Raw genomic sequence first — 10,000 nt, 5'->3', positions numbered from 1 at the left:
CTCCATGGATCAGCCACCGTGAAGTTAATCAAGAAAATATAAATAAATAAATAAATAAATAAATAAATAAATAAATAAATAAATAAATAAATAATAATAAAAAAAAAATAATAATAAATAACAATAATATAATATATAAATATATTCTCTTAATTTATACGTTATATGTATGAATCTAATTTATAAGTTAAGTAACGAGTTGTGATATGCAGACGCAAAAAAAAAAGAAAGAAATAAAAAAAAAAAAAAAAAAGAGAAAGGAAAACGTGAAAAAGAAACAGGAAAGTGTTATTTCGAAATGGTCGGAATTCGAGTGAAACGAAATACGTTGAAAAAGTAAAAGGTCAACCATCGTCCCTGTGCTCGAGACATCTTTAAAAATATCACATTGCCTTTAATATTTCGTCTTGGATCGACGATCTCGTTGAATTTCTTAACATTCTGAAAACTGTCTTGAGATTTTGCAAGCGTTGCGGCTGTGTCCCTCGTTAAACATTCGTCTCTCATTAAACCGAAGTGCGATCTAACTCCTTAATTCGGCAATGAGGAGTAATTAAGCGACGGTACGTAGGATGATGTAGAAGAGATGAAGAGCGAAGGGAGTGAACGTGGAGAGACGGGAGGGAGGGATGCGGGGGGGAGGTAAGGGAGAGGGTGGTTAGATGGAGCCCATGAAAAAAAAGAAAAAGAAAAAAGAAGGGGCGAGGGGGGGGGCAAGGCAAAGGTACTTTGTTTCGCAGTAAAACTCGACTTTAATGACTTCATGTAAAAATATCCCATCGAGTTTACGAGTGGCCATCCCGACCATCCCCCTCCCCCCTCCCAGCCACCGACCCCGCTCTCCCATACTCCCATCGGTTTATCTAACGTTCCTTCTATCCTTCGCTCTTTTCGACTACGACCATAACTTTATAGTTTTATGTAAACTGTATCAAGCTATGAAACAAGAAGTACATTCACGACGTTTTGATGGTGATTGGTGTGTCTACGTTAGGTATGTGAGATTTTTTCGACGTAATACGTGTACCACCCTCATTTTATCTAAGATAATTCAAAAGGAGTATTAAACGTTGATAAAAATCAATAAAATTATAAATTAGTGTTAGATATATTTACCTCGTCCTAAATACGGATAACCATGAAATTATCACGTTATACGAATTAATAGAAAAGAGATAGAGTGGAGACGAAAATTTTTTCAACTTCTTTCTTTTAAATCATACGAACGACATTGACGTGATCGAGTGAGAATACATTTTTATTCGATTTAAGTAATTCATATTAAAAGAAGACAAAAGAAAAGAAAAGGGAAAAGGAAAAAAGAAACGTGTATTTAAAAAAAAAAAATATCAATCACGTTTAAAGATAAAAATCTAAAAATGTTTAAATCGCTTTGTTATGTTATAAATAGATTTATTATTTATTTGTTAGTGATTAAATGCTTGCCGTATCGAAAAGCACGTATAATAAAATGTTATTAACGTTAAGAAATATATAGTAAAAGTTATAAAATTTCTTATAAACGTTTATATATATTAATAAATAAATATAAAAATGTATGATACGTTAGATCAGCTAATAAACATAATTTGAGAAACGTCCTTCAGTACCTTCGATAGCTCAGTTGGTAGAGCGGTGGACTGTAGTTGGAATATATAGTAAATATGGACATCCATAGGTCGCTGGTTCGAATCCGGCTCGAAGGATATTTTTTTTTTTTTTTACTGTAATTTTTATTTTTATTTCATTCATTTGGATAATTTTTAATGTAATAACATTACAGTGATGGAAAAAATTTTAAAAAATGTTTACGAATAAAATTCTCTTTGTAAATTAAAATTGGAAAATTTTTGATTGGATAAAAATAAGAATAGAAAAATTTTTTTTTTCCACTTTTTCTTTGTTTAAAAATTATACACACGTTATACATTAAGAGTGTTGTTTCCTTTATGGAATGTAAATTTGCTGAATGAATTTTTGCTGAAGATAGACAAAAGCAGAGAATCGCCAACAACAACAAAACTTTGCTCGTTCGAAATTCATTCTTTTCGTGTTTAAGTGAAAGAGCAAAAAAGCTGATTTCCGAAAAGTTTTATTTTAAAGGTTCCACCGAGATTTGAACTCGGATCGCTGGATTCAAAGTCCAGAGTGCTAACCATTACACCATGGAACCTCCGATGGCCAACTAAGTTTTTTTTAACAATATTATAGGTAATCTTTATTCTCAGAAATAATATAAGAACAAAATAAAAAAATATTAGGTTCCACCGAGATTTGAACTCGGATCGCTGGATTCAAAGTCCAGAGTGCTCACCATTACACCATGGAACCTTCGATTCTAGCCGCATCTTAAATTTGTACTTTTCCATTGGATTAGTTAATCTTACTTTTAAAAAATAAAATCTTTATAAAAAAAGGAAAAAAAAAATTAGGTTCCACCGAGATTTGAACTCGGATCGCTGGATTCAAAGTCCAGAGTGCTTACCATTACACCATGGAACCTACGACAAATAAAGTTGCTTTAAATTGAAATTTTAATTTATTTATTTTTATCTTATCTTTTAAAAATAATTATTTAAAATAAGAAAAGAGGTTCCACCGAGACTTGAACTCGGATCGCTGGATTCAAAGTCCAGAGTGCTTACCATTACACCATGGAACCTACGACAAATAAAGTTGCTTTAAATTGAAATTTTAATTTATTTATTTTTATCTTATCTTTTAAAAATAATTATTTAAAATAAGAAAAGAGGTTCCACCGAGACTTGAACTCGGATCGCTGGATTCAAAGTCTAGAGTGCTTACCATTACACCATGGAACCTACGATAAATAAAATTACTTCAACTTGATATTTTAATTTATTTATTTATCTTATGTTTTCAAAATAATTATTTACAATGAGAAGATATTCTCCATCAAGATTCGAATTCGTATCGCTGGATTCAAAGTCCAATGTGGTTTATTCATTATATACACTGTGAAAACTCTGTTGTTAACGCATATTTGTGTACTCCAAATCTATTTGTTATCATCTTATCATTTTTTATTTGATATAAAAAATGAAGAACAAACAAAAATAGGTTCCACCGAGATTTGAACTCGGATCGCTGGATTCAGAGTCCAGAGTGCTAGCCATTACACCATGGAACCCTTCGATAGGGGTGTTTTGTCGGATTTGATATAAAAGCTACCCTTCCGCGATCTTTTTTATTTTTCTAATTTTATTCCATTTGATTTTCTTCTCTTTTTTTATTTATCATTTGAAAGCTGCAAAAGCACAAGAGATTCCACCGTGATTTAAATTCGAATCGCTGAATTCAGAATTCATGTTGCTGATCATTATATCATGGAATCTTAACATTTAACAAAAATTACTATCAAATAAAGTTCTTCAACTAATAAAGCACGATCTGTTGTTTATCGTTGTTACAAAGATATTTAAAATATATCATCGATCATTGACGATTAAATTGTCGAATGATAATCATTCAATATAAATAAACGAAGATGTACAATTTTCAAAAAGCAATATAATACAAATGAATAAACCTAAACGAAAGGCCTAATCCATATGGTGGAAATATGGAAACGGTGGATATAATTAAAGAAGGGGAGAAAAAGAAGAACAATTAATTAAAGAAAAGAAAATCGTAAGGTGGGGTCGAAATCGTGACAAAGTGCAGGGATGTGGAAACCACTCAAATTAATTTCAAGTCAAAGCATATTCTTTCGATTTGACGTGTTCCTAACCGAGCGACATACATACATACGTACGTCGAATAAGAACTGGTCCGAGCCACCAAGCTCGGCAAGAAAAATAAGGAAGCAACAATATAGAATGGGTGGCACCCTCATAGCTAGAATTCGTGTAACACCCTCGATTCCATTCCTGGTTATACTTTCCGTACAATGCTCTTCCTTACGCTTCGCTGATCGACGACTGACAGGAGTCCCATGACACTTGCACACCGACATTGTACGGAACGATTCAAAAACACGATGGTACGTATCGGATCTAACTCAACCCACCCCTACCCTACCCCACTATACCCCATCTCACTCTAACCCTCCTCACCTCTCCACCGGTCATGCTCGATAGGTGCGGAAATTCTGTCAACTCGAGTGACAGCAACCCGAGGCAAGTGTCCTTCTCTTAAATCTACTTTAGCCCCTATCTCCTTTTCAGGGATCCTGTCGCTTGCCCTTTCTTTTTGTTCTGGTTTGTTTTTTTTTTCTTTTTTCTTAAACGAAAGGATCGAACGATTACGTACTTAGAATTTCCTTATACGTTTCGAATTGTCCTAGGAATGATATTATATCGTTTCTTAACGCGTTAATATATATTTAATGTATATCGTAACGCGATATGTATATTTATATTCAGAAACAGAAAAAAAATTACTTCTCGTTCTATTAAATATTAATTTATCCATTAATTAAATAATTATTCGAATTATTATTCAATTTATTATTTATTCATTTAATAATGAGTTTAAACAATGATATTTTAATTATTTATATATATATATATATATATATATATATATATATATATATATATAGAGAGAGAGAGAGAGAGAGAGAGAGAGAGAGAAAGAAGTTAGTGTTATTTATTATTAAAACAAATTTGTTGATTGTAAAAGAAACAGAATGATTAGATCTTCCTATATATCGTTTAGACATACACTATTAGATTTCCCTACACATCTCTCGTGAATTTCTTTCAAAGTCACTCAACTTTCGATTTAAATCCTGACGATTTTTCTACGTATCACTGTCCTATTATTATTAAAGAAACGTAAATTAAATCTTTGTTGGTCTAAATAATCTAATAATAGCCTTACTACGATAATAAATAATAATAATTTTATCACGTAGAATGAATTTGATAGTTCGTAATTTTTACGGAATGAAAAAAAGAAAATAAAAATATCATAAAGGAAAAATATAAAGTGTTCGTATTTTGTCAATTTTGAGATCCATCGGTATGCCCCTTTTTGGGCGGCGATTACATCTTTATGGTTTTATAACGGCTCATGCACGAGGGATTTATATTTGCGGTTCAATCGAATGAAGAAGAAAAGGAGATTCGCGTTTCCCGTGCGATCTCGTTTTTCATCCCCTTTGGATTTCTTCTTTATTGTTGCTTGGTAGTTTATATTTGTGCGAGAGCACGCTTGTTTGTTTACATACGTATGCACGTATGTACGTACGTACGAATTACATAGATACGTTCTATGTAGATAATTCGTGTGCTCTTGTAAAGCAAGTTCGCTTTATCATCACGAATACGAAACAACGAAGAAGAAGTCTTACGGCCCCCTCTCTTTGCCATGGGGGATTTCGTGTGTACACTTATTTCATGCTCGGCGAAACATCAAGATTCGAAAGAGGTGTTCCTCGTTCTTTTCTCTTTTTTTTTCTTCTCAATTTTTCTTATTGTTGTTTCCTTACTTTTCCTTTCCTTTCCTTTCTTCCCTTTATTTTTATTTTATTTTATTTCTTTTTATTTCCTCCGTGGGAGCAACGTAGGAATGTACGCGAATTCTCGTAAAAGCTTATAAGCGTCGACAATGGAGCGACGAAATTTTGTTCTATTATTTGATTTACTTGTGAAAAAAAAAAAGAACGAAAGAAAGAAAGAAAGAAAGAAAAGATGCTTGCAAATCAAAGAGCTTTTCCTCGAAGCCTTCTCTCTCTCTCTCTCTCTCTCTTATATTTAATATGTATTTTCTATAAAGAAACGAATAGGATGGATACAACAAAGTAAAGTAAAATTTAATTCTTTGCGTTGTAAAAGATCACCATTGATATCTGACAGTTCGTTTAATTGATAAAACAAGTCAGTGAGAAATGTTCTAATCGAAAAGAAACATATCATAATATAGTATATATATTTTTAAATATAATAATAACAGAATGTATATTTTTATATGGCGGAGGTATATATATATATATATATATATATATATATATATATATATATATATATATAAACAAAATAAAAAGAAAAAAGGAAACACTGCAAATCAAAAAATACAATTAAAAAATATTTTTCTTTTATTATAGCATTATCAAAAAATATAGCATTTAGTTAGAAAATATAACTAAACAAAAAGATTTTTATATGGCGTGGTATCAAAAGTAAAAAAGAAAAAGAAAAAAATAAATAGAAAAAAAGATAGAAAAGGAAAATTAAATCGGAGCTTTGATAGAGAACAAATTATAAAAGAAATCAAAATAAAATTAAAATAAAATTAAATTATAAAAAAAAAATTAAAATAAAAAAGAAAAAGAAAATATAATTAAATGAGAAAATAAAATATTAATTTATATAGAAAATATATTATTATAATATACAATAGTAAGTATAAAGCTTTAAAGAGATGAATCTGTCTCCCCATTTTTTTCTTTTTTTTTTTTTTTTTTTATCTTTCTCCTCTTCTGTGAACTTTTTAACGAGATATAAGTATTAGCAGGAGAGTAATAGAATAAAACCTTCCGTCTCTCTCTCTCTCTCTCTCTCTCTCTCTCTCTCTCTCTCTCTCTCTTTCTCTGTCTCTCTTTGTCATATCGTTGATCCGCATGGGATGATCCAATGGTTGATCACATTTCAAAACGGTTCCTCCCGGTTTTTTTTGTGCATGCAATGCACTTGCAGTAACGGGAAACGAAAAGGGACAATATAGAAAGTAAGTACTCGACAGAGGAATGCATTTCTATATACAAAAAGCGCGTGCAAGTAGTATAGGTTGACGGTTGCTTAAGAGATGCCTCGCTGACGCTTTTCTCTCGTTAATGAATTCCTCTTTATGCGAACGAATAATTGGTACCTCGCATTATTCTCAATCAGCGCTACTGTCCTCGCTTACTGCGAGGAGACAAAGAGAAACAAAGACAGAGAGATAGGGAGAGAGGATAAAGAGAAAAAGAGAAAAAGAGAGAAAGAGAGAGAGAGAGAGAGAGAGAGAGAGAGAAGATGCGCAGGAAAACCGCAGCGAAAAGTGCATCAGCATGGAGCTTTGCTGATTTACAAGGAGTCGTTGGGCGAGGAAGGGCATTAATATTCGTGACGGAATATTAAACCACGAGCGTCAATGGGCGAGCTTCAAAGGGATTTTACTGGGCATCGAGAGAGAAGCGAGAACCGAAGCGTGAGAGGAAGAGAAAGAAAGAGAAAGAGAAAGAGAGAGAGAGAGAGAGAGAGAGAGAAGACGGAGGGTGGTAAATAAGGGAGATAAAGATAGATGTTCCTATCAAGATTATGAGATTCTCGTTAAGTGTCACATGTAAAGAGTTCTTTCATATATTGTATTATAATGCCTATGTATATATGTCGCTTATATACTTGTCTCTCAACGTTTATAAAATATCTTCGAGATAAAGGATGAAAGTTATATCGTAATTTTCTGTCTTAACTCATGTAACTACGTAACTGGTTGATTTTTTTCATTTATTATTATTATCTTGACCAATAATCGACGTCGAAATTTTTTATTACTTTATATCAGAATGAAGAACGTAAGATCATATATATATTACTTTTCTAATTAATTTAATTGTCCATTATTTAAACATTTTTTTCCAATTAAATAATAAAAAATTCTTCATCGTTATTCCATCTAATATAGATATTATAAATAATATAATCATATGTATACGTCTACATAGATATACGTAAGAAAATTTCTAATCTTATTATTGGTTTTATCGAAAACGAGAAAGCTTCGATCTGATAGTTATATACGTTTTATCGTAACAAACGAACGAACGAACGAACGAACGAACGAACGAACGAAGACGAGATAGACGAGAAAGACGAGATGATGAGAGTAAAGCAAAGTGAAGCAAAAGCAAAGGCAACGTCTTTGTGAGTCACATAGTCAACGAGGTACAACATCGTGCGATCGGCGTGAAACCGACTGAAGATAGAAGGTACTACGTAGGGAGAATGGAGACAAGATGGAAAATTGGTTGCTCACCGAAAACAGGATAACGGTGGTGTAGTCCTGTTACTAGAACACGAAGGATATGATGTGAGTGCGACGAGGATGGATAAACTTGGGACAGAAAACGAAGTTTAATGTGTATGAGAGAGATAGATAGAGAGAGAGAAAGAGAGAGAGAGAGAGTGAGAGAGAGAGAGAGAGAGGAAGAGAGAGAAAGAGGGGAAGAGAGAAAAGCTGAAATTCTACGGCAAGCAATAGCATCGGGATATAATCGATTTGCAGTGAATTCATCCGTAATTCGGCTCGTGTTCGGTGTGACTAGAAAGACTCCCTTTCTCTCTCTCTCTCTCTCTCTCTCTCTCTCTCTCTCTCTTTCTCTATCTCTCTCTCTCTCTTTTGCAGGCAAGCACGCAACGTGACGGCAAAGGCGCCAGCGGAGCGAGAAATTACTCATCGTTCTGATTGAGGTTAATTAATTAGATAATTAAGTCTCTCCCCGCAGAACGAGCCAAGAGATCACGGAGCGAGCTACGATGCGAGAGAACGGATGTTCTCTCTCTCTCTCTCTCTCTCTCTCTCTCTCTCTCTCTTCTTTCTAAAACATGACGCTCTTTTATCTTCTAAGAAAAAGAGAAAAAGGGAAAAAAAAGAAAAAGAAAAAATAAAAAGAAAAAAAAAAGAAAAATAAAACCCTTACTCTCTTCATCTTATTAATTATCTTTCCAATAAGTCAACGATCTTTCAATATATATATATATATATATATATATATAATACTTACGTAGGTATTATTTAACAGAGAGAAAGAGAGAGAGAGAGAGAGAGAGAGAGATCGTAGAAAATTCGATGAGATAGCATATTTTCGAATATCTCTCTACTTATCTATCTGTACGGATTAAAATCAATTCGAGCTTTCAAATCGATAAAGGAACCCAAAGAAATATGGGATATTATTTAAGCGTTGTACGGGAAAAATGCATCGAACTACGAGATAAGCGATTTTGGGTCAGAGATAAGGGAAACTACATATCGGCGATTTCCTTCTTCAATCACGGACGCTCGGAGTTTACGAGCGGGACGAAAAAGGTTTTGGGATTACGGTGAAAGAGAAAAAGAGAGGAACAAAGAACAGAAAGAGAGAGAGAGAGAGAGAGAGAGAAAAGGATAGGAATCGTTATTTTTCTGGAAGAAATCCTGAACGTATAGAATGGATCTGATTTTTGCTCGATAGACAAGGATACTCTCAATAATCCCTGTCCATCTCTCTCTTTCTCTCTTTCTCGTTCTCTCTCTATTTCTCTCTCTCTTTCTTTTTCTATCTGAAATACACAAAGCCCGACAATTTCACCCTACAAAACAACGCAACGTCTCTCTCTCTCTCTCTCTCTCTCTCTCTCTCTATCTGTCTCTGTCCTCGCCTTTCCACCCTTCGATATGTAACTGACGTTTTTGACGCGTCAAGTGGTGGGTCTCTCCTTGCTCCTGTCTCCGTCCTCGCCATTCCAATGGGATGCGTTATCGGCTACTGTTTTACATAAACATTTCTCTTACCGAGGGTTGGTTGGCCATCAACGAAGAAGAATAAGTAAAGCCGGTCGTCGTTCTGTTTGAAAGTTGAATATATATATATATATATATATATATATATATATATATATATATATATGTATGCTTATACCTTTACATATACTAACTGAGAAAGAGATATACATAACTATGAAAAGGAGGGAGAGAACATAGGACCGAGATTCCTCTAAGTGATCTCGAGTGTTTTCGCAGTTGATTCGTCGCGACTATACTTCGAATCCACTCCCTTTTCCTCAGTTCTAACACCGTCCCAACCCCTTCCCTTGCCCAGTCTCTCTTTCTCTTTCTTTTATAACGGGCAAAGCTTTTTAAGCTTGGTTTAATCCAAGCCTCAGGCCTCATTTTGCCTAACTTCCTATTTAGTTAACCTACCCCTGCTCCTTCCGAGCTGGGAACCGGCAAGTGGCTTCGTTTGAACCGATCGAATATACCTTTTCTCTCTCTCTCTCTCTCTCTTTCTTTT

The 10,000-nt window shown here is 33.7% G+C and overlaps 1 protein-coding gene and 7 non-coding genes across 8 annotated transcripts in view; 2 read left to right on the top strand and 6 right to left on the bottom strand.

Moving 5' to 3' along the window:
- The window catches only part of LOC118441042 (uncharacterized), a 103,495-nt gene that overhangs the window by 90,452 nt on the left and 3,043 nt on the right, over positions 1–10,000 (top strand). The window lies entirely within an intron of this gene.
- Positions 1,610–1,706, top strand: TRNAY-GUA (transfer RNA tyrosine (anticodon GUA)). The gene is made up of 2 exons: positions 1,610–1,646; positions 1,671–1,706. It is a non-coding gene; the product is annotated as a tRNA-Tyr (tRNA).
- Positions 2,102–2,173, bottom strand: TRNAQ-UUG (transfer RNA glutamine (anticodon UUG)). The gene has a single exon. It is a non-coding gene; the product is annotated as a tRNA-Gln (tRNA).
- TRNAQ-UUG (transfer RNA glutamine (anticodon UUG)) lies at positions 2,260–2,331 on the bottom strand. Its single transcript has one exon. It is a non-coding gene; the product is annotated as a tRNA-Gln (tRNA).
- TRNAQ-UUG (transfer RNA glutamine (anticodon UUG)) lies at positions 2,431–2,502 on the bottom strand. Its single transcript has one exon. It is a non-coding gene; the product is annotated as a tRNA-Gln (tRNA).
- TRNAQ-UUG (transfer RNA glutamine (anticodon UUG)) lies at positions 2,591–2,662 on the bottom strand. Its single transcript has one exon. It is a non-coding gene; the product is annotated as a tRNA-Gln (tRNA).
- On the bottom strand, positions 2,751–2,822 carry TRNAQ-UUG (transfer RNA glutamine (anticodon UUG)). The gene has a single exon. It is a non-coding gene; the product is annotated as a tRNA-Gln (tRNA).
- TRNAQ-CUG (transfer RNA glutamine (anticodon CUG)) lies at positions 3,080–3,151 on the bottom strand. Its single transcript has one exon. It is a non-coding gene; the product is annotated as a tRNA-Gln (tRNA).

This window comes from Vespa mandarinia, chromosome 6 (genome assembly GCF_050613455.1).
Source record: "Vespa mandarinia isolate Hongniang chromosome 6, ASM5061345v1, whole genome shotgun sequence".
In the NCBI taxonomy this organism is placed as follows: Eukaryota; Metazoa; Arthropoda; class Insecta; order Hymenoptera; family Vespidae; genus Vespa; species Vespa mandarinia.
Note: the sequence above shows the minus strand (reverse complement) of the source record. Positions and strands in the feature narration are given on the sequence as shown.